Below are 25,997 nucleotides of genomic sequence, written 5' to 3' on the forward strand. Positions count from 1 at the left end.
ATATATGGACTTTCTGTTTGCAGTCTGGCTGGGCTATTTTATACGTGCACATTCCTGTTTTTTCTATTATCTCAAAAGGTCTGTGCCATTTGGGAAGTTTGTTTTCTGAAGTGGGTAGGAGGACAAGTACTTTATGGCCAATAGAAAAAGATTGTAAGTGTACTTTTTTATCATAATTGGCCTTTTGCTGGTGTTGGGCCTTTACCATGTAAGTACAAACGAATTCCTGGACTCATTGAATGTGTTGTCGCATTCTAGAGGTAGTTTGGGATATTGGAATGGGGGCCTCCTCGCGTTCTTCCCAGGTTTCACAGAGCATGTCCAGGACATCCCTCAGTTCCCTTCCATAGAGTAGCTGTGGAGGCTTAGTGTGTTTGTCTCACTGCAAATAATGCCCATGGGATCATTCAGTCCCAGTCCTTCGCGTCTTTGTCTACCAATTTTCGTAGAATTAGTTTCAAGGGCTTATTAAATCTTTCTACTGGACCATCGGTTTAGGTATGATACACAGAAGCTTGCAAGATGGTAATATAGAGTAGTTCTTTGACTTCAGCCATAAGCTTGCTCATATAATTTGAAACCTGATCTTTTATCTTTGGGAATGCCAACCCTAGTGAAATATGGTAGATGTTTCAAGATTTGCTGAGTTGTATTATTTCGCATTGGGAAAGCCTCAGTTATCGGGTCACATAATCGATGATCACCAGGGCCTACTTGTTGCCCAATTTAGATGTTTCCAAAGGTCCTCTTATGACCATGCCAATTCATGAAAAGGAGAATTCTATAATTGGCAACGGTTCAGAGGGGCAGGTAAAGGAATGTGCGGGTTGGTCTTTTGAAATATCTAGCATATCTTGCATGTTTGTATAAACCTTTTGATGTTGGCGTAGATACCTGCCCAGTAAAACTTTCCACTAATATGCACCTGTGTTTTTGCTTGGCCCAAATGTCCTCCTGTAAAATGGGAATGTGCAATATCTCGCACGACCTTTCAGTGACGGTTAGGTATTACCAGTTGAGTTTTTATTAACCCTTCAGGGAGGTTTCTTTTCTGGAAAGTGGCCCTAGTTGTAAGAAGAAAAAGGGACTTGCATTCTCTAGGCCTTCTTCTTCAGGAATTGCCTGGTAAAAGGCTTCAGCTAGGAATGGTCCATTCCATTGGGTAAAGGCGAGGTCAGGATAGATGGTGGGTTCCTCTGCTTACCTTTCTTCGATGGTAGGGGATTTATCAGCTTCTCCAACGCCTAAGTTACCTCTGTCTGTTTCATCTAGTTCACTTTCTTGGAATTGGAAGAACAGAGCTGTCTCCAAAATTCCCTGTGCAATTTGGTCTCCCTGACATACCTCAAAAGGCATTTTGAATTATTCTGTAAGAGAAACTTCACGTGTCCTTGTAAATCAGGATCAATAACGCCTGCTAAGACGTCCATCCCGAACGTACATGTTAAGCCAGATTTTGGGGCTAATCTTATTTAACATCCCGGAGGGGGAATCAAGACTTAGAGGCCGATTCATGGAATAATTAGCGCGGCGCAAGTGGCCAAAAACGTGCGAATCGCAGTGGAATAGCGAAAATCGCAGTGCAAGTGCGAAAATCGCACGAAAAGCAGCGCACATCGATTCATGGAAGGCCGTGCGCGAGAAAACCATCGGATGTGCGATAAAAAAGTGCGCGGCGCACGTTGGCGCATAGGCCATCGAACTGCGTGCGCCAGGTCACAGCGAAAATCGCACAGGCCACAGCGAAAATCGCACATAGCGCGGCGCACGCAACAAAAGTAGGCGGAACACGGGGCGTAACACTTGGAATGGGGAACAACTTGCCAAAATGTGGGCGTCACGGGGGAAGTACAGGGCACAAGTGCGCGGAACGCCCACACGCTCGCCTACAACACGTATACATGGAATAGAATAGGGCAAAAAAGCGCACGCTCAAACCAGCGCACAGGCACAAACACGACCGCCACAAGAAAGCAGACGGTAGCGTCTCTGCGCCTGTAATAAATGTGCGCCAAAAGGTGCGCCAACAAATAGCACCTATATACTGCCATGATGAATGCCCCATACTGTGGCCCTCCAGGACAAATGACGTGCAAAGGGGTACCCACAAACACGGACACCCGCTGACAAAAAATACGTGTGCGTGTATACCGGGGTGCGCGGGAAGTCTCACACGCGATTTGGCCGTGTACGTGGATTTCAGGGGTGCGCGGGAATTTCCACACGCGATTTGGCCGGGTACGTGGATTTCAGGGGTACGCGGGAAGTTCCACACGCAATTTGGCCGGGTACGTGGATTTCAGGGGTGCGCGGGAAGTTCCACACGCGATTTGGCCGGGTACGTGGATTTCAGGGGTGCGCGGGAAGTTCCACACGCGATTTGTCAGGGTACGTGAATTCCAGGGGATTGCGGGAAGTTCCACACGCGATTTGTCAGGGTAGGCGGATTACAGGGGTGCGCGGGAAGTTCCACACGCGATTTGGCCGTGTACGTGGATTACAGGGGTGCGCGGGAAGTTCCACATGCGATTTGGCCGTGTACGTGGATTTCAGGGGTGCGCGGGAAGTTCCACACGTGATTTGGCCGGGTACGTGGATTTCAGGGGTGCGCGGGAAGTTCCACACGCGATTTGTCAGGGTACGTGAATTCCAGGGGTTTGCTGGAAGTTCCACAAGCGATTTGTCAGGGTACGCGGATTACAGGGGTGCGCGGGAAGTTCCACACACGATTTTGCCGTGTACGTGGATTACAGGGGTGCGCGGGAAGTTCCACACGCGATTTGGCCGTGTACGTGGATTTCAGGGGTGCGCGTGAAGTTCCACACGCGATTTGGCCGTGTACGTGGATTACAGGGGTGCGTGGGAAGTTCCACACGCGATTTGGCCGGGTACGTGGATTTCAGGGGTGCGAGGGAAGTTCCACACGCGATTTGGCTGGGAATGTGTGTGACAGGGGTACGCGAATTGGCTGTGTGCTCCCAGGTATTCCCTGTACACCCTCCACGGCCCCTGCAGGCAGCACACACCACAGGGGACTACCCTGCACACCTGCTCATGTCACCCAGCACCCCCACCCCCCAGCCACCAGGGGCAGCCTCCACCAGGCCCCCACTCATGTCTCCCACCACCCCCACCCCCCAGCCACCAGGGGCAGCCTCCACCAGGCCCCCACTCATGTCTCCCACCACCCCCACCCCCCAGCCACCAGGGGCAGCCTCCACCAGGCCCCCACTCATGTCTGCCACCACCCCCACCCCCCCGCAACCATGGGCAGCCCCCACCAGGCTCCCACCCATGTCTCCCACCACCCCCACCCCCAGCCACCATGGGCAGCCCCCACCAGGCCCCCACTCATGTCTCCCGCCACCCCCACCCCCCAGCAGTGTGGGGCAGCCTCCACCAGGCCACCACTCATGTCTCCCACCACCCCCACCCCCCACCCACCAGGGGCAGCCTCCACCAGGCCCCCACTCATGTCTCCCACCACCCCCACCCCCCAGCCACCAGGGGCAGCCCCCACCAGGCTCCCACCCATGTCTCCCACCACCCCCACCCCCCAGCAGTGCAGGGGCACCCTCCACCAGGCCCCCACTCATGTCTCCCACCACCCCCACCCCCCAGCAGTGCAGGGGCACCCTCCACCAGGCCCCCACTCATGTCTCCCACCACCCCCACCCCCCAGCCAGCAGGGGCACCCTCCACCAGGCCCCCACTCATGTCTCCCACCACCCCCGCCCCCCAGCAGTGCAGGGGCAGCCTCCACCAGGCCCCCACTCATGTCTCCCACCACCCCCACCCCCCAGCAGTGCAGGGGCAGCCTCCACCAGGCCCCCACCCATGTCCCCCATCACCCCCACCCCCCAGCAGTGCAGGGACACCCTCCACCAGGCCCCCACTCATGTCACCCACCACCCCCACCCCCCAGCAGTGCAGGGGCAGCCTCCACCAGGCCCCCACTCATGTCTCCCACCACCCCCACCCCCCAGCCACCATGGGCAGCCCCCACCAGGCTCCCACCCATGTCTCCCACCACCCCCACCCCCCAGCCACCATGGGCAGCCCCCACCAGGCCCCCACTCATGTCTCCCACCACCCCCACCCCCAGCCAGCAGGGGCAGCCCCCACCAGGCCCCCACCCATGTCTCCCACCACCCCCACCCCCCAGCAGTGCAGGGGCACCCTCCACCAGGCCCCCACTCATGTCTCCCACCACCCCCACCCCCCAGCCACCATGGGCAGCCCCCACCAGGCTCCCACCCATGTCTCCCACAACCCCCACCCCCCAGCCACCATGGGCAGCCCCCACCAGGCCCCCACTCATGTCTCCCACCACCCCCACCCCCCAGCCACCATGGGCAGCCCCCACCAGGCTCCCACCCATGTCTCCCACCACCCCCACCCCCCAGCAGTGCAGGGGCACCCTCCACCAGGCCCCCACTCATGTCTCCCACCCCCCCCACCCCCCAGCATCCAGGGGCAGCCTCCACCAGGCCCCCACCCATGTCCCCTATCACCCCCACCCCCCAGCAGTGCAGGGGCAGCCTCCACCAGGCCCCCACTCATGTCTCCCACCACCCCCACCCCCCAGCAGTGCAGGGGCAGCCTCCACCAGGCCCCCACCCATGTCCCCTATCACCCCCACCCCCCAGCAGTGCAGGGGCAGCCTCCACCAGGCCCCCACCCATGTCCCCTATCACCCCCACCCCCCAGCAGTGCAGGGGCAGCCTCCACCAGGCCCCCACCCATGTCCCCTATCACCACCACCCCCCAGCAGTGCAGGGGCACCCGCCACCAGGCCCCCACTCATGTCTCCCACCACCCCCACCCCCCAGCAGTGCAGGGGCATCCTCCACCAGGCCCCCACTCATGTCTCCCACCACCCCCACCACCCAGCCAGCAGGGGCAGCCTCCACCAGGCCCCCACTCATGTCTCCCACCACCCCCACCCCCCAGCCACCAGGGGCAGCCTCCACCAGGCCCCCACTCATGTCTCCCACCACCCCCACCCCCCAGCCACCAGGGGCAGCCTCCACCAGGCCCCCACTCATGTCTCCCACCACCCCCACCACCCAGCCAGCAGATGCAGCCTCCACCAGGCCCCCACTCATGTTTCCCACCACTCCCAACCCCCAGCAGTGCAGGGGCAGCCTCCACCAGGCCCCCACCCATGTCTCCCACCACCCCCAACCCCCAGCCACCAGGGGCAGCCTCCACCAGGCCCCCACTCATGTCTCCCACCACCCCCACCCCCAGCCACCCGGGGCAGCCTCCACCAGGCCCCCACTCATGTGTCCCACCACCCCCACCCCCCAGCCACCAGGGGCAGCCTCCACCAGGCCCCCACTCATGTCTCCCACCACCCCCACCCCCCAGCCAGCAGGGGCACCCTCCACCAGGCCCCCACTCATGTCTCCCACCACCCCCACCCCCAGCCAGCAGGGGCAGCCCCCACCAGGTCCTCACAATCCCCAATCATGTGCGTCATGGTCAGCCTCCACAGCCAAAAAGCCCAACCAAGTAACCCATTCACCCACATGGAAAAGGAAATTACATGTTACACCCCCAATGTTCATAAAGCTAATGAACCCATGTCCGTCACACACAATGGTTGCAATTGAATGGGAAAACACCCAACATGACATGCATGAAAGCAATGAGAATATACCACACAGTGAAGTATGAAAACAAAATTGTATTAAAAAAATAAGAATGCAAATGAAATGAAACAAACTACAATGGGAATGAAAAAAAGATAAGCTGCATGTCTGTTCAAAAAATAAAAACACCAAATCCAAATCCCAAAAAATGTAGTCCAAAGTCAAATGAAAAATAAAATCAATCCAATTAAGAACTATGTACAAAACATCCAAGGGTCCATGAGCCCAACTGAACAAAGGAAACCTACGAAAAACCCTAACTAAAATGCAACTATATACAAAAAGTGGAGCAGTGTCCGTCGACTCCAAATCATAACAACAAACAAAGGAAACCTAAAACTAAAGAACTATATACAAAGGCGGCGGGCAAGTCCAGCGGCTCACTCCGTGGTGTTCCGGGCCAGGGCATCATCGAACTCCTGTTCGATGTCCCGGAGGCGGTCCTGTTCCATGGCCCCGAGGGTCCGCAGGGACGACGCCGTGTCCTCCTCCAACCCCCTGCGGATTGCCTCGAGGCACTCGGCCCGCCTCAGGGCCCTCCACATGGAGTTCTCCGCCCTGACCATTGTGAGCCGCGCCTCTTCCGTCCGCCGCCGCTCCGCACCTATGGCGTGGCCCAACCGCTGCCACACGGAAGACACTCTCTGTCCTGGGTCCTCCTGCCCTCCGGCCGATGCCTGCCCCTCCGATGTCAAAGGCCCCGAGCCTTCATGGCTCCCACCATGTTGCTGCTGCTGCTCTGCCTCTGCCCGTGCACTGCCTCCTGCTGCCTGCACATCCTCCGCCGGCTGGGGTGCAGTTGTTGATGTGGCCACCCCTGCTGGACGTCCGACTCCCGACTCTGGCAGGGATGCCTCCTCCACCAGCCTGGCCGCACCGTCAGAGGCAGCTCCACAAGGCACTCAGGTGACTGATGGGTGGGAAGATGGCACAGAGGACGACTGGCGCGTAGGGGGTCCAGTTGAGGAGGGGGTCGGAGCAAGCCCCATCAGACGGAGGAATCCGGCCTGGGTGACCTGTCCCAGCAGGCTGACGTGGTCAACGAGCCATTCGAGATGACGTGCAGTCTCTCCATGAAAAGACTGCAGGTCACCTCGCATGGCCTGTTGACGCAACGCCACACCAGCCAGGACAGGCTCAACCCGGACCTGGATGGCCACGTCTGCAGGCAGAGGAAGGCCAGTTGACGTCAGCTCATCCCCTGCCTGAAAACGGGTCTGAACATAGGCATCCCTGCTGGTGCAAGATGATGCAGGGACAGGATCGGGGACAGGATTGCACACAGGCACCTCCGCGGCGGCCTGTGCTGCCTCCTGTCCCTGGTCCTGCACTGCACCACTAGCACCAGTGGGATCCCCACCTTCAGACCCCGTCTCTGGTGCTTGCACGGCCTCCTCCTCCACCAAACCCCCCACCAACCTGGATGACTCCGTGCCATCTTCCCCTGTTGGGCCCTGTGGGGTCCCAGCTGCCCCTTCTGCTGCCGAGGAGTCCAACTCCAACCTCCGCCTCTTGGACCTCCCCCCGGCAGCTGCGGCCTGGGACGCGGCACTGGACTCCTCACTCCCCGACGAGATGGCAACACGGGAGGGGAGCCGGGCCTTGCGTCTCCGGCTGGCGGTGGGATCCCCGCCGCTGTGCTCCTCAGCACCTTCTCCGCCCTCTTCATCAGTTGACGCTGAAGACAGGGAGAAATAAAACACAGGCATCAGGGCACTGTACAATGGACACATACACACATGACAGTTGCACATGAGTGGCATTGGCAAACCTCAGACATGTCATCACAATCCCCAACACACATGTCATTACAACTTACACACATGAGCCATACCACAGCCATATCGCAACTGCCACCACCATCCCTACACGTACAACAGCATGAGCAGCCAAAGGTGAGCCCAACATCACATGCAACACAGGAAGTGCACCACACATGTACACACACCACCACACTTGCATGCATGTGTACACCTCTGCCAAGTGTCGCAGTTTTCAGACGGGCATCCATGTCACATCTGCCAATCAGGCTTCCACATACCGCTGTCACATGCATCCATGTTGCATCACTGTTGTACCCTTGTCAAATACACACACATGCACATGTACACAATGCTCATACATGCAGCCGAAAACAACATACATGCGTGACATCACGAACATGTCTACTTACATACACATTCATCCAAACATGTGTGCACACACAACTGCATTTGGCATGCAAGCCTAAACACACACGCACCATCCATGTCTCACACATTACAGCCCTCGCATGTGTCAGCCCCACGGCCCTGTACACCCCCACCCATACTCGACCCCATACAAACAGATGTGCAACCTGCACACTACCGAATAATCACCACACGCAATGCTCACAATCAGGATGCATGTACACTCACCGCTCGACTACAGACGGGTTGAGCCTGTCCTGGCTGGTGTGGCGTTGCGTCAACGGGCCATGCGAGGTGACCTGCAGTCTTTTCATGGAGAGACTGCACGTCATCTCGAATGGCTCGTTGACCACGTCAGCCTGCTGGGACAGGTCACCCAGGCCGGATTCCTCCGTCTGATGGGGCTTGCTCCGACCCCCTCCTCAACTGGACCCCCTACGCGCCAGTCGTCCTCTGTGCCATCTTCCCACCCATCAGTCACCTGGGTGCCCTGTGGAGCTGCCTCTGACGGTGCGGCCAGGCTGGTGGAGGAGGCATCCCTGCCACAGTCGGGAGTCGGACATCCAGCAGGGGTGGCCACATCAACAACTGCACCCCAGCCGGCGGAGGATGTGCAGGCAGCAGGAGGCAGTGCACGGGCAGAGGCAGAGGAGCAGCAGCAACATGGTGGGAGCCATGAAGGCTCGGGGCCTTCGACATCGGAGGGGCAGGCATCGGCCGGAGGGCAGGAGGACCCAGGACAGAGAGTGTCTTCCGTGTGGCAGCGGTTGGGCCACGCCATAGGTGCGGAGCGGCGGCGGGCGGAAGAGGCGCGACTCACAATGGTCAGGGCGGAGAACTCCATGCGGAGGGCCCTGAGGCGGGCCGAGTGCCTCGAGGCAATCCGCAGGGGGTTGGAGGAGGACACGGCGTCGTCCCTGCAGACCCTCGGGGCCATGGAACAGGACCGCCTCCGGGACATCGAACAGGAGTTCGATGATGCCCTGGCCCGGAACACCACGGAGTGAGCCGCTGGACTTGCCCGCCGCCTTTGTATATAGTTCTTTAGTTTTAGGTTTCCTTTGTTTGTTGTTATGATTTGGAGTCGACGGACACTGCTCCACTTTTTGTATATAGTTGCATTTTAGTTAGGGTTTTTTGTAGGTTTCCTTTGTTCAGTTGGGCTCATGGACCCTTGGATGTTTTGTACATAGTTCTTAATTGGATTGATTTTATTTTTCATTTGACTTTGGACTACATTTTTTGGGATTTGGATTTGGTGTTTTTATTTTTTGAACAGACATGCAGCTTATCTTTTTTTAATTCCCATTGTAGTTTGTTTCATTTCATTTGCATTCTTATTTTTTTAATACAATTTTGTTTTCATACTTCACTGTGTGGTATCATCTCATTGCTTTCATGCATGTCATGTTGGGTGTTTTCCCATTCAATTGCAACCATTGTGTGTGACGGACATGGGTTCATTAGCTTTATGAACATTGGGGGTGTAACATGTAATTTCCTTTTCCATGTAGGTGAATGGGTTACTTGGTTGGGCTTTTTGGCTGTGGAGGCTGACCATGACGCACATGATTGGGGATTGTGAGGACCTGGTGGAGGCTGCCCATGGTGGCTGGGGGGTGGGGGTGGTGGGAGACATGGGTGGGGGCCTGGTGGGGGCTGCCCCTGCTGGCTGGGGGGTGGGGGTGGTGGGAGACATGAGTGGGGGCCTGGTGGAGGGTGCCCCTGCACTGCTGGGGGGTGGGGGTGGTGGGAGACATGAGTGGGGGCCTGGTGGAGGGTGCCCCTGCACTGCTGGGGGGTGGTGGTGATAGGGGACATGGGTGGGGGCCTGGTGGAGGCTGCCCCTGCACTGCTGGGGGGTGGGGGTGATAGGGGACATGGGTGGGGGCCTGGTGGAGGCTGCCCCTGCACTGCTGGGGGGTGGGGTGGTGGGAGACATGAGTGGGGGCCTGGTGGAGGCTGCCCCTGGATGCTGGGGGGTGGGCGGGTGGGAGACATGAGTGGGGGCCTGGTGGGGGCTGCCCCTGGTGGCTGGGGGGTGGGGGCGGTGGGAGACATGAGTGGGGGCCTGGTGGAGGCTGCCCCTGCACTGCTGGGGGGTGGGGTGGTGGGAGACATGAGTGGGGGCCTGGTGGAGGCTGCCCCTGGATGCTGGGGGGTGGGGGGGTGGGAGACATGAGTGGGGGCCTGGTGGGGGCTGCCCCTGGTGGCTGGGGGGTGGGGGCGGTGGGAGACATGAGTGGGGGCCTGGTGGAGGCTGCCCCTGGTGGCTGGGGGGTGGGCGTGGGTGGTAGACATGGGTGGGGGCCTGGTGGAGGGTGCCCCTGCACTGCTGGGGGGTGGGGTGATAGGGGACATGGGTGGGGGCCTGGTGGAGGCTGCCCCTGGATGCTGGGGGGTGGGGGGGTGGGAGACATGAGTGGGGGCCTGGTGGAGGGTGCCCCTGCACTGCTGGGGGGTGGGGGTGGTGGGAGACATGGGTGGGGGCCTGGTGGGGGCTGCCCCTGCTGGCTGGGGGTGGGGGTGGTGGGAGACATGAGTGGGGGCCTGGTGGGGGCTGCCCATGGTGGCTGGGGGGTGGGGGTGGTGGGAGACATGGGTAGGAGCCTGGTGGGGGCTGCCCATGGTGGCTGGGGGGTGGGGGTGGTGGGAGACATGAGTGGGGGCCTGGTGGAGGGTGCCCCTGCACTGCTGGGGGGTGGGGGTGGTGGGAGACATGAGTGGGGGCCTGGTGGAGGGTGCCCCTGCTGGCTGGGGGGTGGGGGTGGTGGGAGACATGAGTGGGGGCCTGGTGGAGGCTGCCCCTGCACTGCTGGGGGGGGTGGTGATAGGGGACATGGGTGGGGGCCTGGTGGAGGCTGCCCCTGGTGGCTGGGGGGTGGGGGTGGTGGGAGACATGAGTGGGGGCCTGGTGGAGTGTGCCCCTGCACTGCTGGGGGGTGGTGGTGATAGGGGACATGGGTGGGGGCCTGGTGGAGGCTGCCCCTGCACTGCTGGGGGTGGGGGTGATAGGGGACATGGGTGGGGGCCTCGTGGAGGCTGCCCCTGGATGCTGGGGGGTGGGGGGAGTGGTAGACATGAGTGGGGGCCTGGTGGAGGCTGCCCCACACTGCTGGGGGGTGGGGGTGGTGGGAGACATGAGTGGGGGCCTGGTGGGGGCTGCCCATGGTGGCTGGGGGGTGGGGGTGGCGGGAGACATGGGTGGGAGCCTGGTGTGGGCTGCCCATGGTTGCTGGGGGGTGGGGGTGGTGGGAGACATGAGTGGGGGCCTGGTGGAGGGTGGCCCTGCACTGCTGGGGGGTGGGGGTGGTGGGAGACATGAGTGGGGGCCTGGTGGAGGGTGCCCATGGTGGCTGGGGGGTGGGGGTGGTGGGAGACATGAGTGGTGGCCTGGTGGAGGCTGCCCCACACTGCTGGGGGGGGGTTGTGGGAGACATGAGTGGGGGCCTGGTGGGGGCTGCCCATGGTGGCTGGGGGGTGGGGGTGGTGGGAGACATGGGTGGGAGCCTGGTGGGGGCTGCCCATGGTTGCTGGGGGGTGGGGGTGGTGGGAGACATGAGTGGGGGCCTGGTGGAGGGTGGCCCTGCACTGCTGGAGGGTGGGGGTGGTGGGAGACATGAGTGGGGGCCTGGTGGAGGGTGGCCCTGCACTGCTGGGGGGTGGGGGTGGTGGGAGACATGAGTGGGGGCCTGGTGGAGGGTGCCCATGGTGGCTGGGGGGGGGTGGTGGGAGACATGAGTGGTGGCCTGGTGGAGGCTGCCCCACACTGCTGGGGGGGGTGGTGGGAGACATGAGTGGGGGCCTGGTGGGGGCTGCCCATGGTGGCTGGGGGGTGGGGGTGGGTGGGAGACATGGGTGGGGGCCTGGTGGAGGGTGCCCCTGCACTGCTGGGGGGTGGGGGTGGTGGGAGACATGAGTGGGGGCCTGGTGGAGGGTGCCCCTGCTGGCTGGGGGGTGGGGGTGGTGGGAGACATGAGTGGGGGCCTGGTGGAGGCTGCCCCTGCACTGCTGGGGGGGGTGGTGATAGGGGACATGGGTGGGGGCCTGGTGGAGGCTGCCACTTGATGCTGGGGGGTGGGGGGGGTGGGAGACATGAGTGGGGGCCTGGTGGAGGCTGCCCCACACTGCTGGGGGGTGGGGGTGGTGGGAGACATGAGTGGGGGCCTGTTGGGGGCTGCCCATGGTGGCTGCTGGGTGGGGGTGGTGGGAGACATGGGTGGGAGCCTGGTGGGGGCTGCCCATGGTTGCTGGGGAGTGGGGGTGGTGGGAGACATGAGTGGGGGCCTGGTGGAGGGTAGCCCTGCACTGCTGGGGGGTGGGGGTGGTGGGAGACATGAGTGGGGGCCTGGTGGAGGGTGCCCATGGTGGCTGGGGGGTGGGGGTGGTGGGAGACATGAGTGGTGGCCTGGTAGAGGCTGCCCCACACTGCTGGGGGGTGGGGGTGGTGGGAGTTATGAGTGGGGGCCTGGTGGGGGCTGCCCATGGTGGCTGGGGGGTGGGGGTGGTGGGAGACATGGGTGGGAGCCTGGTGGGGGCTGCCCATGGTTGCTGGGGGGTGGGGGTGGTGGGAGACATGAGTGGGGGCCTGGTGGAGGGTGGCCCTGCTCTGCTGGGGGGTGGGGGTGGTGGGAGACATGAGTGGGGGCCTGGTGGAGGGTGGCCCTGCACTGCTGGGGGGTGGGGGCGGTGGGAGACATGAGTGGGGGCCTGGTGGAGGGTGCCCATGGTGGCTGGGGGGTGGGGGTGGTGGGAGACATGAGTGGGGGCCTGGTGGAGGCTGCCCCTGCACTGCTGGGGGGGGTGGTGATAGGGGACATGGGTGGGGGCCTGGTGGAGGCTGCCCCTTGATGCTGGGGGGTGGGGGGGTGGGAGACATGAGTGGGGGCCTGGTGGAGGCTGCCCCACACTGCTGGGGGGTGGGGGTGGTGGGAGACATGAGTGGGGGCCTGGTGGGGGCTGCCCATGGTGGCTGCTGGGTGGGGGTGGTGGGAGACATGGGTGGGAGCCTGGTGGGGGCTGCCCATGGTTGCTGGGGGGTGGGGGTGGTGGGAGACATGAGTGGGGGCCTGGTGGAGGGTAGCCCTGCACTGCTGGGGGGTGGGGGTGGTGGGAGACATGAGTGGGGGCCTGGTGGAGGGTGCCCATGGTGGCTGGGGGGTGGGGGTGGTGGGAGACATGAGTGGTGGCCTGGTAGAGGCTACCCCACACTGCTGGGGGGTGGGGGTGGTGGGAGACATGAGTGGGGGCCTGGTGGGGGCTGCCCATGGTGGCTGGGGGGTGGGGGTGGTGGGAGAAATGGGTGGGAGCCTGGTGGGGGCTGCCCATGGTTGCTGGGGGGTGGGGGGGTGGGAGACATGAGTGGGGGCCTGGTGGAGGGTGGCCCTGCACTGCTGGGGGGTGGGGGTGGTGGGAGACATGAGTGGGGGCCTGGTGGAGGGTGGCCCTGCACTGCTGGGGGGTGGGGGTGGTGGGAGACATGAGTGGGGGCCTGGTGGAGGGTGCCCATGGTGGCTGGGGGGTGGGGGTGGTGGGAGACATGAGTGGTGGCCAGGTGGAGGCTGCCCCACACTGCTGGGGGGGTGGGGGTGGTGGGAGACATGAGTGGGGGCCTGGTGGGGGCTGCCCATGGTGGCTGGGGGGTGGGGGTGGTGGGAGACATGGGTGGGAGCCTGGTGGGGGCTGCCCATGGTTGCTGGGGGGTGGGGGTGGGTGGGAGACATGGGTGGGGGCCTGGTGGAGGGTGCCCCTGCACTGCTGGGGGGTGGGGGTGGTGGGAGACATGCATTGTTGATCAGTAGTGCAAGGTGACATGTGGGTTGGCTGGGGGCATGCCCATGGTGGATGGGCTGCCTGCGGGACATGAGCAGGGGTGCAGGGTAGTCCCCCGTGGTGTGGGCTGCCTGCAGGGGCTGTGGAGGTTGTGGAGCGTACACCTGGGAGGACCCACACGGACAATTCACATGTAGTACTCCCCAGAACCCCTGAAATACACGTACCCTGCTTGCACGGGGCCAATCGTGTGTGGAACTTCCCGCGCACCCCTGAAATACACGTACCCTGCTTGCACGGGGCCAATCGCGTGTGGAACTTCCGGCGCACCCCAGAAATACACGTACCCTGCTTGCACGGGCCCAATCGCGTGTGGAACTTCCCGCGCACCCCTGAAATACACGTACCCTGCTTGCACGGGGCCAATCGCGTGTGGAACTTCCCGCGCACCCCTGAAATACACGTACCCTGCTCGCACTGGGACAATCGCGTGTGGAACTTCCCGCGCACCCCTGAAATACACGTACCCTGCTGCAATCGCATGTGGAACTTCCCGCGCACCCATGGAATACACGTACCCTGCTCGCACTGGCCCATTCGCATGTGGAACTTCACGCGCACCCCTGAAATACACGTACCCTGCTGAAATCGCGTGTGGAACTTCCCGCACACCCATGGAATACACGTACCCTGCTCGCACTGGGACAATCGCGTGTGGAACTTCCCGCGCACCCCTGAAATACACGTACCCTGCTGAAATCGCGTGTGGAACTTCCCGCGCACCCCTGATATACACGTGCCCTGCTTGCACGGGGCCAATCACGTGTGGAACTTCCCGCGCACCCCTGAAATACACGTTCCCCGCTTGGTGTTTGCTGTTTGCCAGCCCGTTGAACTGGTCCAGGGTTAGCGCAGCCCTTTGCGATGATTTAGCGATTTTGATGGCTTTTCCTTGCGCGAGGGCGTTCTTGGGGCGTTACTGGCGCTGCTGCAGGGTCGCTGCGATTCTCTGCGCCACGGCTGGTTTGGGAGCCTAAAATCCATGAATACGCTGTGCGCGGAAATCGGTTTTAGCGCACGTGCCTGGCGCAGTCAATCGCACGCGGACACTCTGCGCCAGCCGCTTGTGACACTTTTCTGCGAAATTCTATGAATTACCCTGTAAATCTGTAGGAATCATTCCTTTTTTTCACAGGGGGGATAATAGCTTGCTTGCTACTACAGATATCAAAACCTATGGATTCCTTGGTGGTAATGGATGAGTTGGAGGCTCTCTGGCTAAGCTTCTGAAATTGTAGGGTTCCCAATTTGTTTCAATTGAGTAACATTCCACTCCTAAACCATATGTGAGGAACTCATGGTGACAACAAATAAGACTGACACAAGTGATCACAGTTCAAGGGTGTTTATTGAACAATGAATTCTGTATGCCAGTTGGAAAAATGCCTATTCTAAACCTACATCTAAGATCCGAGCAAATGTCGACCATCAAATGAAAAATAAGGCAGTCCCAGTGGCATTGTGTCAAAATAAGAAGGGCCTATACTAAGTAACCAATTGCCAAACCTCACCACTAATACAAAAAAGGGTGTGGGATATTTCTCAAGAAAATAAAGAAGTGTTCTCAAAGTAATATGTCAGGAGGCGGTAGCCTGGGTCTCCCTTCCCCATGTTTTGACCACGGGTTAAGATGGGAGCTTGGATCACAGTACAGTCTCGGACTTCTCCAGCACGAGACAACAGTTCCAATGGCAGCTTGCAGGACCGTCGATGGATAAGTCTCATTTCCCTTAAATGTTTCTTGCCTTCAAGGACCTGGTGTGTTCAGCTAACAAAAATCAAAGTTCCTTTAACAAATTAAAGTTAATTTCCAATATTTGTTGGATGATGGGTTCACCCCTAGCCCCCCCTCTTCTGGGCGCTGACCATTCTTGACTCTATCTTCACTTTACTATCAAGTGTTACTGGATTTGCTTCCCTTGCTTGCTCTTAATGTGGCATTCACTTACCTTTCTTTCTCTCAATGCAGGCTCACATCCCTTATTTCTCTAATGTGTGGGATTTACTTCCCTTTCTTTTACAGTGCTCATATATCAATGTCTTTCGATTGTACAGGGATTTTGCTTCAGCCGCTGTATGACCAATTTCACCTTTTTCGCTGGCCTTCCTATGGACTTCTTTTACAAGTAGTTTCTCTCATATGGCGCTCGACAAGAGTCTCCTGAGTTAGCACCAATGTGATGTTGGTTTCCCTCTGCCTCTGATCTCTCCTTCACACTTTTTACAGTTCATTCAATGTTCATCAGCTTTGGTTCAAAACTTGCCACTTTGCGATTAATGCTCAACACAGCCCCGTTCTTGTCGGTTCTCCCCTTGACTCACCAGCTGTGATGAACCAATTGGATGTTGGCTTCTATGGAGTCAAGGACGGTGCCACAAGCGTGGGAGCTTCCCTCACTCCTGCTTATCGGCATATATTTGCCCAGTGTACCTTAGCATCTGCTGCAGGACACTTGTACTATTCTTCACAGTCTTAGGCTCTCTTCCATGAAGGCTCTGCGGTTCTGGGATGAAAAGGGCAAGGTTGCTTCTCTCATTGCCACCCTCTCGATTTCTGCCACATTTCTCTTTTTCTTGATAGTTGTTACATTTTGAGCTTGAACATTCCTAGATCAGTAGAAAATGCAGTTCTGAACTGTCCTCTGTTAAGGATTTCAATAAGGCACACACCCAGGTCTCGCTTAGCATCTAGTGCGCAATAAAATACTTATCATATCACACCCTTCTCAAAATACCCCCCTAGGTCACAGTGGATCAGGCTAGTTTGTAAAAGTAAATATGTATTTATTTATTTAATATTCAAATCACACATACATTTTAATATTTATGTATGGGGCAGCTATCACCAAGTGGTGACAATACAATTCAGAAAATAAGCAAAGCAATTGAATTCACTTATATTAATGCAGAATAGACAACACAGGCAAAAGAACAGTTTTGGTTTGTGAACGGATAGCTTTTAGGTTAATATTTCCCCCTGAAACGTTTTTAAGGTACAAATCAGCAATCCTATACAGATGTAATTAATCAGCAGGTATTCAGGAGTGAAAGACAAAGGGCCTCATCACGACTTTGGCGGTACCCTTAAATCTGGCGGCAGCGCTATTACCGCCGGATTTAAGGGTCCGCCAAAGCAGGACTTCGGCGGATTTCTCCCCAGCTCTGAGCTGGGGGGAAATCCGCCGAAAATGTGTGCTATTACCGCCGGCGGGAAATCCGCCTGCGGTATTAGCATGAAATTTCCCCATTGAGCCCAATGGGGAATGGGACATTCCCGAATGGGATCATTGGGGAATGGGGATTGACATTACCGCCGAACTCGTGAAACGGCGCTATTAGCGCCGGGGAGTTTGGTGGTAGGGCTAATACCGCCGGCGGTAATACCACCGGCGTAACTGCCCAAGTCGTGATGAGGCCCAATGTCTAGAGTTTAAAGGCAATCTCCCCTCCCCAAACAAGAGAGAAAAACATTTTTGGAAATTGACACTTTTAAAATGACAGGTGAAAATGGCTTCGTGAAATAATGCAAAAGGTTTCAAAAATTCTTAAATGGAGAAACATTCTTAGGAAAGCAACACTAAACAGGTCCTAACACACATGAGCTACAAGATAGACAACAGTGCACACTTTAGATCAGGATGGGATTTGAAGAAACCCTTTAAATGGAAAAAAGACAAGTGTAAACTTTTGAAAACTGCAAATTTGCGGCCAAATTTCACTATGTGATAAAAATGGGTCAAAACACTGTTCTGCGATGTTGTTTGTGATTGTGGAGGTAGCTAAGGGCCTTGGGTATCAGTGAGAGTTGAAATGTTGTTTCTATCTTTACAATTGAAGAAGTTATAGAGGTTTTAGAGAGAGGCATTTTAGAAAAATAGGTGCAGAAATGAAAACAGAAATTCAGTTTAGTTTTAAAAATGACAGATTGGTTTGATTACACTATATTTATGACTATGAAAAAGAGAATTCCACCCATGAATCTCCACAGTTATGTGGCCAGCATAACCCTTCATGTGGTGGATACTGTATTTCTTTCTGGGATTTACTTTAGTTACGCAAAATCACTAATGACTTATGGTTTTATAAAACAGATGAGAGAAAATCAGTGCAAGAAAGGTTCTGACAATACTAGGGTTCTGAAGTTAAAGATGGGATGGGTTGAGATTGGAATAGGACAATGCAAATATACAATGGGTCACTGTTCTTCCTATTAATACTTACAGCCCCTTGTGATTAAAATTGGACTGTCAAAATTCTGGTCATTGGATCGGGTCAGGTATACAGGCAGCAGGGGACTTCTTGAGGGATTGGATCAGCAGTGCAGTTCTGGTCAATTTTGGACTGCACCTCAGACTGGATTTGGATGGGCCCTTCTGGTCACTGGACACAGTAGATTAGCAGGATGCGAGTTTCAGTGGCCAAGCCTTAATGGTAGCAAGCCAGACTGAATCAGAATTAAATCCCCTCAAGTTTGGGATGGTTGAATTTGGGCCAAGCTAGAAAGATTTCAGCAATGCTAAAGTCTGGATTCTGCAAGAAATCTGGAGTCAGTGAGTCAGCTGCAAAATGAAGAGTTCCGGACAAGAGGAAGAAGTCAAGAACAAGACACTGTGCAGAAATCTGGATGTGTTCTGGAAGCAGTGTCCCTATGTGTGGTGAAGCTCCTACATTTATCCTACCAAGTGACATCACAAAATGTATGGTGTGGACAGAATTTCAAAACACCCCCACGGCTGTGAGGGGCCACAGGCACTTGCCTTGTTCTGGTTGGCAGTCAGAACAGAGCTGTCATCTTTATGATGGGATTTAGGAACTCCCACATTGATTTTGACCGAAACTTAACTTTTGCACAAATGTACATTTCTAAAATGATGTCCCCTAATAAAAATTGGACACATGCATTGCATATTTGATGGGTTATATTCCCATTTAATCCCGTTCCATTCTATAGAATTTTATCAATTTTAATCATAACAGTCTGGACTAATAATTTCTTATTCAGAACATCTCTGGGTGATTATCTCTGGAGCATGAATATACAATCCTAGGCTTGCAACATTAATAGTTCTGCTACAATGAGGGTTTTCCTGTAACTTTGGTTCCTTAGGTGGTATAGGTTTCATCAAGGTATTCAAAGCAAAAGCCTAAAATTAGGTTAAAATCTACCAATTTTTAGATTTATTCTCCTTCAAGTTGCACAGTTAAAGAGTTTCAAACTTAACCACAAATAAACATTTAAACATCAAAAGTTCTTTTGAGCAGAGTTTTTTTCTCCACTCCCTTCAACAAACAACAGCTGTCAGGTCCCTTTGACCAGGGTGGGGTGTAGAGGCAAACATCCTGCCCCTCCCCAGCAGAGGTCAATGCTCAGCCTGTCCTTTGTTCTTGGCTCAGCCAAAATACGAATGTCTAATGAAGTCTATTGTGTTCCATATGTGAAAACCTCCAGCATCCATCAGCCTTCCTGTAGCAAGGGAGTGTCAAACTGAAGTGTCTAACTTTTCCAGGCTGGCCACTATCCAATCAGAATTAAACAGTTACTTAACTCCTATACTGGGTTGTTTTAAAATTCACAATAACGTCTTTTCTTTAACACATATAAAAATAAGCACAGTTTATAAGGGATTTGGACATTTAAAAAAATTAAGCCCTTCACAAACATGCTTTAAATAGGCACATTTTGCAATTTCTTCAGGAAAAAGAAACAATTTTAAACTGGGTTTGACATCTAATTATCTTATGCAGCTGTCAGGCAGTGAGGCCTGGATTCCTCTGAATGCACTGGATGATCGGTGGTTCCAGCACAGTTTTCCTTTCACTAGCTCACCTGGAAAATGACTGAAATTAGCACCACAACAGCACTGAAGGTTGCAATTGATTTGGAAAACTGCATTTTAAAGGCATTTTCGGATTTTAGCCCACTTCTGTGGCCTTGCTTCATGTGACAGTTAGCAGCACCCCCATGGCATTCTCCTGTATGGAGTTCTGTTTTTACATCAACTTTGCCTTTTCTGAGATGTGCAGCCTTTTGTGATTTATGAACCATGCACAGTTTTTCAGATTTGGCGTGCACAGGGGTTAAAACATCCATTTTTGGCAGGTTCCTTTCCCCCATTGGCAAAGGGGTGTAGTGTGGTGCATTGGCATGGGTAAAAATATCCCACACCTCGAAGCATGGACCTGATTGTGAAGTGCGGATGCGGTTGCTGACACGTCATCATGCTGAGCATGAGCACATGTTCACGTGGCACTGTCCAGAAGGTCTGCGATGGCGTCAGACGTTCATGAATATCGACGGATGCAAAAACAGTGGAAAAAGATGCAAAAAGTGTATAGAGTGTTCAAAATGATGTTTGAAAGTAGGAAATGGCAGAGTTTTAAGGTAAATTGGACACACATGTTGCTATATTGGTGTAAGTATGATATTACTAAATTGTAGGAAAATAGCATGCACTGGTATAAATCCATGAAATTCACTGAAAAAACTTTGTTAAAAGGACGTTATAGTTAAGTTGCACTAATAAAAACCTATGAAATTCAATGAAAAAACGTTGTTAAATGGATGTTATGGTTACAAGTAAAACCAAAAAACCTCATAAATTCGCCAGTTATAGTAAGCTAAGCAACCATAATTCGCATCACCACGTTTTAACGTTTTGTTTTTTCATTGAATTTCTTAGGTTTTTATTAGTGCAACTTAACCATAATGTCCCTTTAACAATGTTTTTTCAGTGAATATATATATCTGTACTGCTCACACTCTTGTTCTTTTTTTGTTACTCTCCCATCCCACTTTTTGTTATGCTGTTTCTTACCTATTAGTTATCATCTGATTACCCAATTGCTCATTTACAATGTGTGTATGGTTTATTTATTATTGTACTATGTTTGAGAATGTATGGTTTATGATGTGTACACATTTAAATTATCATACGATAGATAGATTTCTGAGATACTGGACAAAGACGATTAATGCAAAATACAAAATATTTATCCAAGGAAATATTCAGAACAACCTAATTTTCCCAAAGATAGGGACAGTAAGGTGCATTGTACGTCGACGGGACTTTGATCAAACAACATGATAGCGTCACAGTATGCAATCCTTTGGACATGCCTATCAGACTCCTCTTAAGGTCTCAGTTTTTTCTGATACAGTACCCTGGTTTTCCATGATGATTTAAAGATGAGTGTTGGTGTGAAGTTGGGAAATACGATTTAAGAGGCCTTCTCCTGGACCTCATGCCCTTAACTATTTCCACAGCCTACAATGGTTGACAAACTCAAAGTCAATGCTTGCGACAAACAGGTTCGAGAACTGTTTACTCTAACCTTAAGTTTGTAAAGAGGCCAATAAATAACTGATGAGCTGAGTGCCTAAAGAATCGCCAAAACCAGTTGGACCCTTGCAATCAACACAAGTTTCAAATTCATTGAAGATTAAAGAAGCAGAGATCTTGCTACTCGTATCAAGCAGAGTAATGGGTCAGTGATTTAAAGGCAGAAGTCTATTAGCTGTTTAAAAATGTACCAAAGTGACCCTCTGACCAGGAAAGAGGAAGGATCTGGGTGGTTTTATAATTGATTGTTCGTCACTTGGTTAGTCGATGTACTTATGTGTTAGTTAATATCAATTCCCTTTAGAAGAGACTGATCATTATTGAGAAGGAATGGACGTTGCGTCTTCATGTCAAACTTGCCCTAAGACAGTTATAATCGCTTAGGAGGGGGGGATAAAGAGAAGTGGTGTCCATTATGCCATTAGGAGTTCAAGGACCATCCCTGCTGATGTTTCCGTAGATGTTCACAGATGGGAAGTGCTGAGGAAGTGAGCACAGACATGAACCTCTTCAGGAGAAATTTGGGATTCCTTCTTCAACTGAGCACCTGTCGATGTTGGGACAGAACACATTCATGTGCCCCCCACAATTAAGTTATTGACATGTCCCTGCTTAAAACATAGAAAAAGAATATCACTTAGATGGTCTAAGAAGTTGTCCTGGCCCATTTTTGCAGTGTTCCGGTATGTATTTATAATCAAGATCTCCATAAAAATATCTGAAGACATGTTAATAGCCACAATTGCGAAGAGCCATGGACATGAATTGGACAGTAACTTCTCCTCAGTAAAAATTGATTTACTTATGGCAATAAGAAGAACCCTGGAAGGGTGGCCTTTGGGGCCAGCCAACGCTGGTTGTAGGTGCGTGGTGTAGCCTTGCAACAAAGGCATTTCTAGCAGCCATACTTCCTACAAAAGTATAAGGCCAAAAAATGCAAAGTTTGGGCTTTATTCTAAGATAAATTTAAGTGATTCTATTGTCCCTTTGTTTTCTAAGAAAATATTAATTTCCTATTCTCGAAAAGAGAATTATATACTCGTCTGCCTGACTTGTTACCTATATGGAAAGCGGAGCGCTGCCAGGAAGAGTCATACACATCTGAAGAACATGAATTGATGAATCTCTTTGGTCCCATGTTGCTGTAATATGCCTGAAACACACTGTGATCTTGTTTTTGGAAGAGTTGAAGCAACATTACGGATAGAATAAGATATTTCTACTTTAGTTTTCCTCTTCTTCGTAGTCCTTTTCCCTTTTTTGCAAGCAGATGGGAAGACTTCAACGAATGGTGAAACTTGTCTTAAACAAAATGCAAGAAATCAGCTTGTCTAAATTGAATAGACATTTCCTCGAGGATTTCCTTTGTTTTGCTTGAAGATTTTTCTGTTTTGTGGATTTCTTCACTGGTTGGATCTTCAAATGGCGGAGTAAAGATCTAATTGATTCACTATAAATGTCAATGGTAAATTGTGTTGATTAGATATTTACACTTCCATAACAGAAGAATCATCAAAATCTGGAGAGTTGACAGTTTGCAGTACAGACTTGACAGAAATAGTTGCCTCACGTTCACCCAAACAATACTGGACTCAAGTAGTCTGACTAATGAACTACCTTATCACCAGGAACAATTTCACAAACCTCATTTTGCTAATCTCAGCATGCTCTTAGAGTTTAAAAATGGTTACATCTGAGCACTGTGTTTTTTTAAAACATATGTACAAACATGTCTCACTTTTTGCAATTCCATGTTATTATTCTGTTATTGTTTAAGGCACGGGCCTAGTTTGAGAGAATCAAAGCTCTGTACCTGGTGTGGGAAGCTAGGGCTGGGGCTGGCGTATTTTAACAGTAGCAGAGTTATGTGCGCTTTGGTCTGTGTGTCAGTATGTGCATCCATCAGGATTAGTGCTTGGGGTCAGGTATTATTGAAAAAGCTGGCACATTTTTTGAGCTTTGCGGAATTGGAGATTTGTTGGGGCATTCTGAGACGATATTCGGATGAAGTTACAGAGGGTGGGTGAGAGCAGGTCCTCTATTTGCATCCGAGTTGTGATTGGAGCCGCTTGGTCAATTAACTCCATGAGCAGTGTGTGCCACCAGATATGTGGAGCTAGCCACCGGGTACCCTGGTGTGGTACTCTCAATTACTTTTCAGATGATACATATATCCTAGCCTGCAGAGGAAGCCAGTGTAGTTCACAAAGGAGCAGGTCGTTCTGTCCAGTATCCATACACCTTTAATAAGGAGTTCTGTGGCATGGTGGACTGCTTTTAGGAGAGCCAATGTAGTGCCTGGGAGCCCTGTCAGGAGGGTGTTTCCTCCATCAATGTGCAAGACCATATGGGCCTGCACTAAGGTCCAGAAATGCTGCCTTAGAATGAATGGTTTGATTTTGTGAAGGGGGGATTTTGGAGCCAGACCGTGTGGGCCTTCTTGGCTGTACTTCTGGAAGGACAGGATGAAGGACAGGATGCTGTCAATGGTGAAGCCTAAAGGTTGTGCTCAATCCGAGAGTTGCTGATCAAATTCTTCAAGCGCATATAATTGAGCCATTGTTGGATGAGTTGTTGTTTAGCGGGTCGAACGATGAGGACATATTCGGTTTTTGAGGTGTTAAGTTTGATGTAGGAAGTCGACATCCATGACTTTATGATGGCAAGGTTATCATAGTGATAACTGATGTCCTCTGGGATTTTTACTCTCATCTATTACAGAGTATCACGGCTTATTGGTGGCTAGCTGTATCTGGATCTTTGAAGAGGCTGCCCAAAGGTTCCATGTAAAGGTTAAACTGAACTGATTTATAAAGGTTAAAGAAGATCAGTCAGAGGGTGGAGCCTTGGGGAATCTGCAAGAGACTGGGAGTCAGTTCGAATGCAACATGCTGAGCTGGAAAGCCTGGTTTCTGCCTGAGAGGTAGTAGGTAAATCAATTCAAGAAAGTGCCAGTGAATCCTATCCTGTTGGCAAGGAAGGAGAGTGCAGTGGTTGACAGGGTTGCATGGAGCTGAGAAGTCAAGGAGGATTAGCAGGCACGAGTCACACTTATCTATGATTTTGAGGGCATCATCCACCACCTGGATGGTGGCTGTCTCGATACTACTCTTGGGTCAGAACCCTGGTTGATAGTTGTGTAATTGTTTGATTCTTTTTCCAAGATTTGGCCGATGAATGAGAGGTTCATTTTTGGCTGCTAGCTCGCCAGATAAATTGTGTCTTGGGTCGTTTTTCCAAAAGGCATTGTATAAGATCAGTCTTGAGTTTTCTTGGGAATTATTCTTCAGTGAGGGAGCCATTAATGATGCTGAGGAGTGTGTTGAGCACCAGGCTTGTCAATTATTTTATGAATCTGGCCAGGATGATATTGTTAGAGCAGCAAGTAGGTTTGAGGGAGGCAAGTAGCTTTGGAGGTCTGAAGGAGAGAGAGGAGATAATTCACTCCAAAGAGGCAGTGTACTTGCTTGGGTGCAGGGGCTAACACTGGGGTAGGTTGATTCAATGATCTGCTGATGTGTTTCTGTTAGTTTACATTTTCCTGAGTTGATATCACCTCCGGGTGAGGGATTAGTATACTGCTTTACTACATGCACGTGTTGCTCCTGTTAGAGACTGTTGTGATGGTGTTGGAGTAGTAAGAAGCTTTGGAATTAGTGATAAGAATCCTATGGTTGGTGTGTAGAAATTTGAAGTTGGTGAGATTTCCAGGGTTACTCTTTTTGTGCCACCATTTCTCTAGGGCTCTGATTGAGCATTTGCTGTAGTGGTACATAGGTGTTGGATGGGGCAAGGGTGATATTGATGAGGTGTGCTAGGGTAGTTTACCAGGGCTACCCAGGGTACTTGCCCGTTTGAATCCTAGCAAGAGTGGGGATGGGTCTGGGAAAGAAAAGACACACGTGTATGTCTTTTGGTGAGTAGTTTTGTAGCTATTAATTTTTGGGGTAAATGAAGGATAGCGGTGTTGCACTTGGCCCTATCTGGCCAGAACAGGCACAAACAGGTATGGTCCTTGTCTTCGGCTATCTTTTGCTGGAGATACCAGCGATGAGAAAACCTATGGGGGACTAGTGAAATAGGTAGTGGACAGAACAGCGGAGTGGCCAAGGCATGGCACATGACCAGCAGCTCCCAGAATTCTGTCTGTCTGGATATGGCCTGGAGTCCTTATGTAGCTACCTGGAAGGCAGGACCCTGGTGGTGAGAGGAGTATCTGAATAACTGGATAAGCCCGGTGCTAGAAGGGTCTCCTAGGGTGGCACTAAAGAATCAAAAGACTATCAACTAAAATTTCCAAATGCTTTACAAAAGTGTTTCCTTCTGATACAGGGTTATCACAAGGTTATATTACAGACTGGTTTCTTGGAGGCAAATAATGCTACACAGGTTAATACATTGTTAACATTTAAGTTCCTAAATATATTTTTCCCCTGTGATATTCCATGAACGAACACATACGAAGTCTGATTCCTTCTAATTGAAAATCTTTGTTAGCATCTCTGTTTTACTGTACTTGATAGGAGTCATCACAGTTGTCAGAACGAGGCAAACAGGAGTGGAAGCACCCACATAATTCCCCCTCATGCAAAAACACAATCCCACACAGGAAAGGAATAACCGGAAAGACTAGAGGTCACTCAAGATGGGGGTCACAGTGCACACACTGCTATCGTTTCATGTGGGCTAGAACAGAGGGGTCCAAACAGTCTGGCACTCTCACCCCCATGTCGTGGACCAGCACAGCCCAGAGGTGGAGATAAAAGACGCTAGAATTACAGATCCCAAGATGCTCATATACTGGGAGTAGTTTGGAGGAAATCTTGAGAGATTCAGATATTCTTGCAACATTTTAAAATCCCAAAAGCCATTTTGGTGGCTAGCCAATAAAGGGAGACTGCCAGAGGAGCACTTTCATGCCATGAACGAACATCTTATTGGCTTGCATGCACCATCTCATTCTCATACTGCTGTACTGATTCGGTAACCTGAAGAAA

This window comes from Ambystoma mexicanum, chromosome 9, assembly GCF_040938575.1.
Source record: "Ambystoma mexicanum isolate Mex_15411 chromosome 9, UKY_AmexF1_1, whole genome shotgun sequence".
NCBI lineage: Eukaryota > Metazoa > Chordata > Amphibia > Caudata > Ambystomatidae > Ambystoma > Ambystoma mexicanum.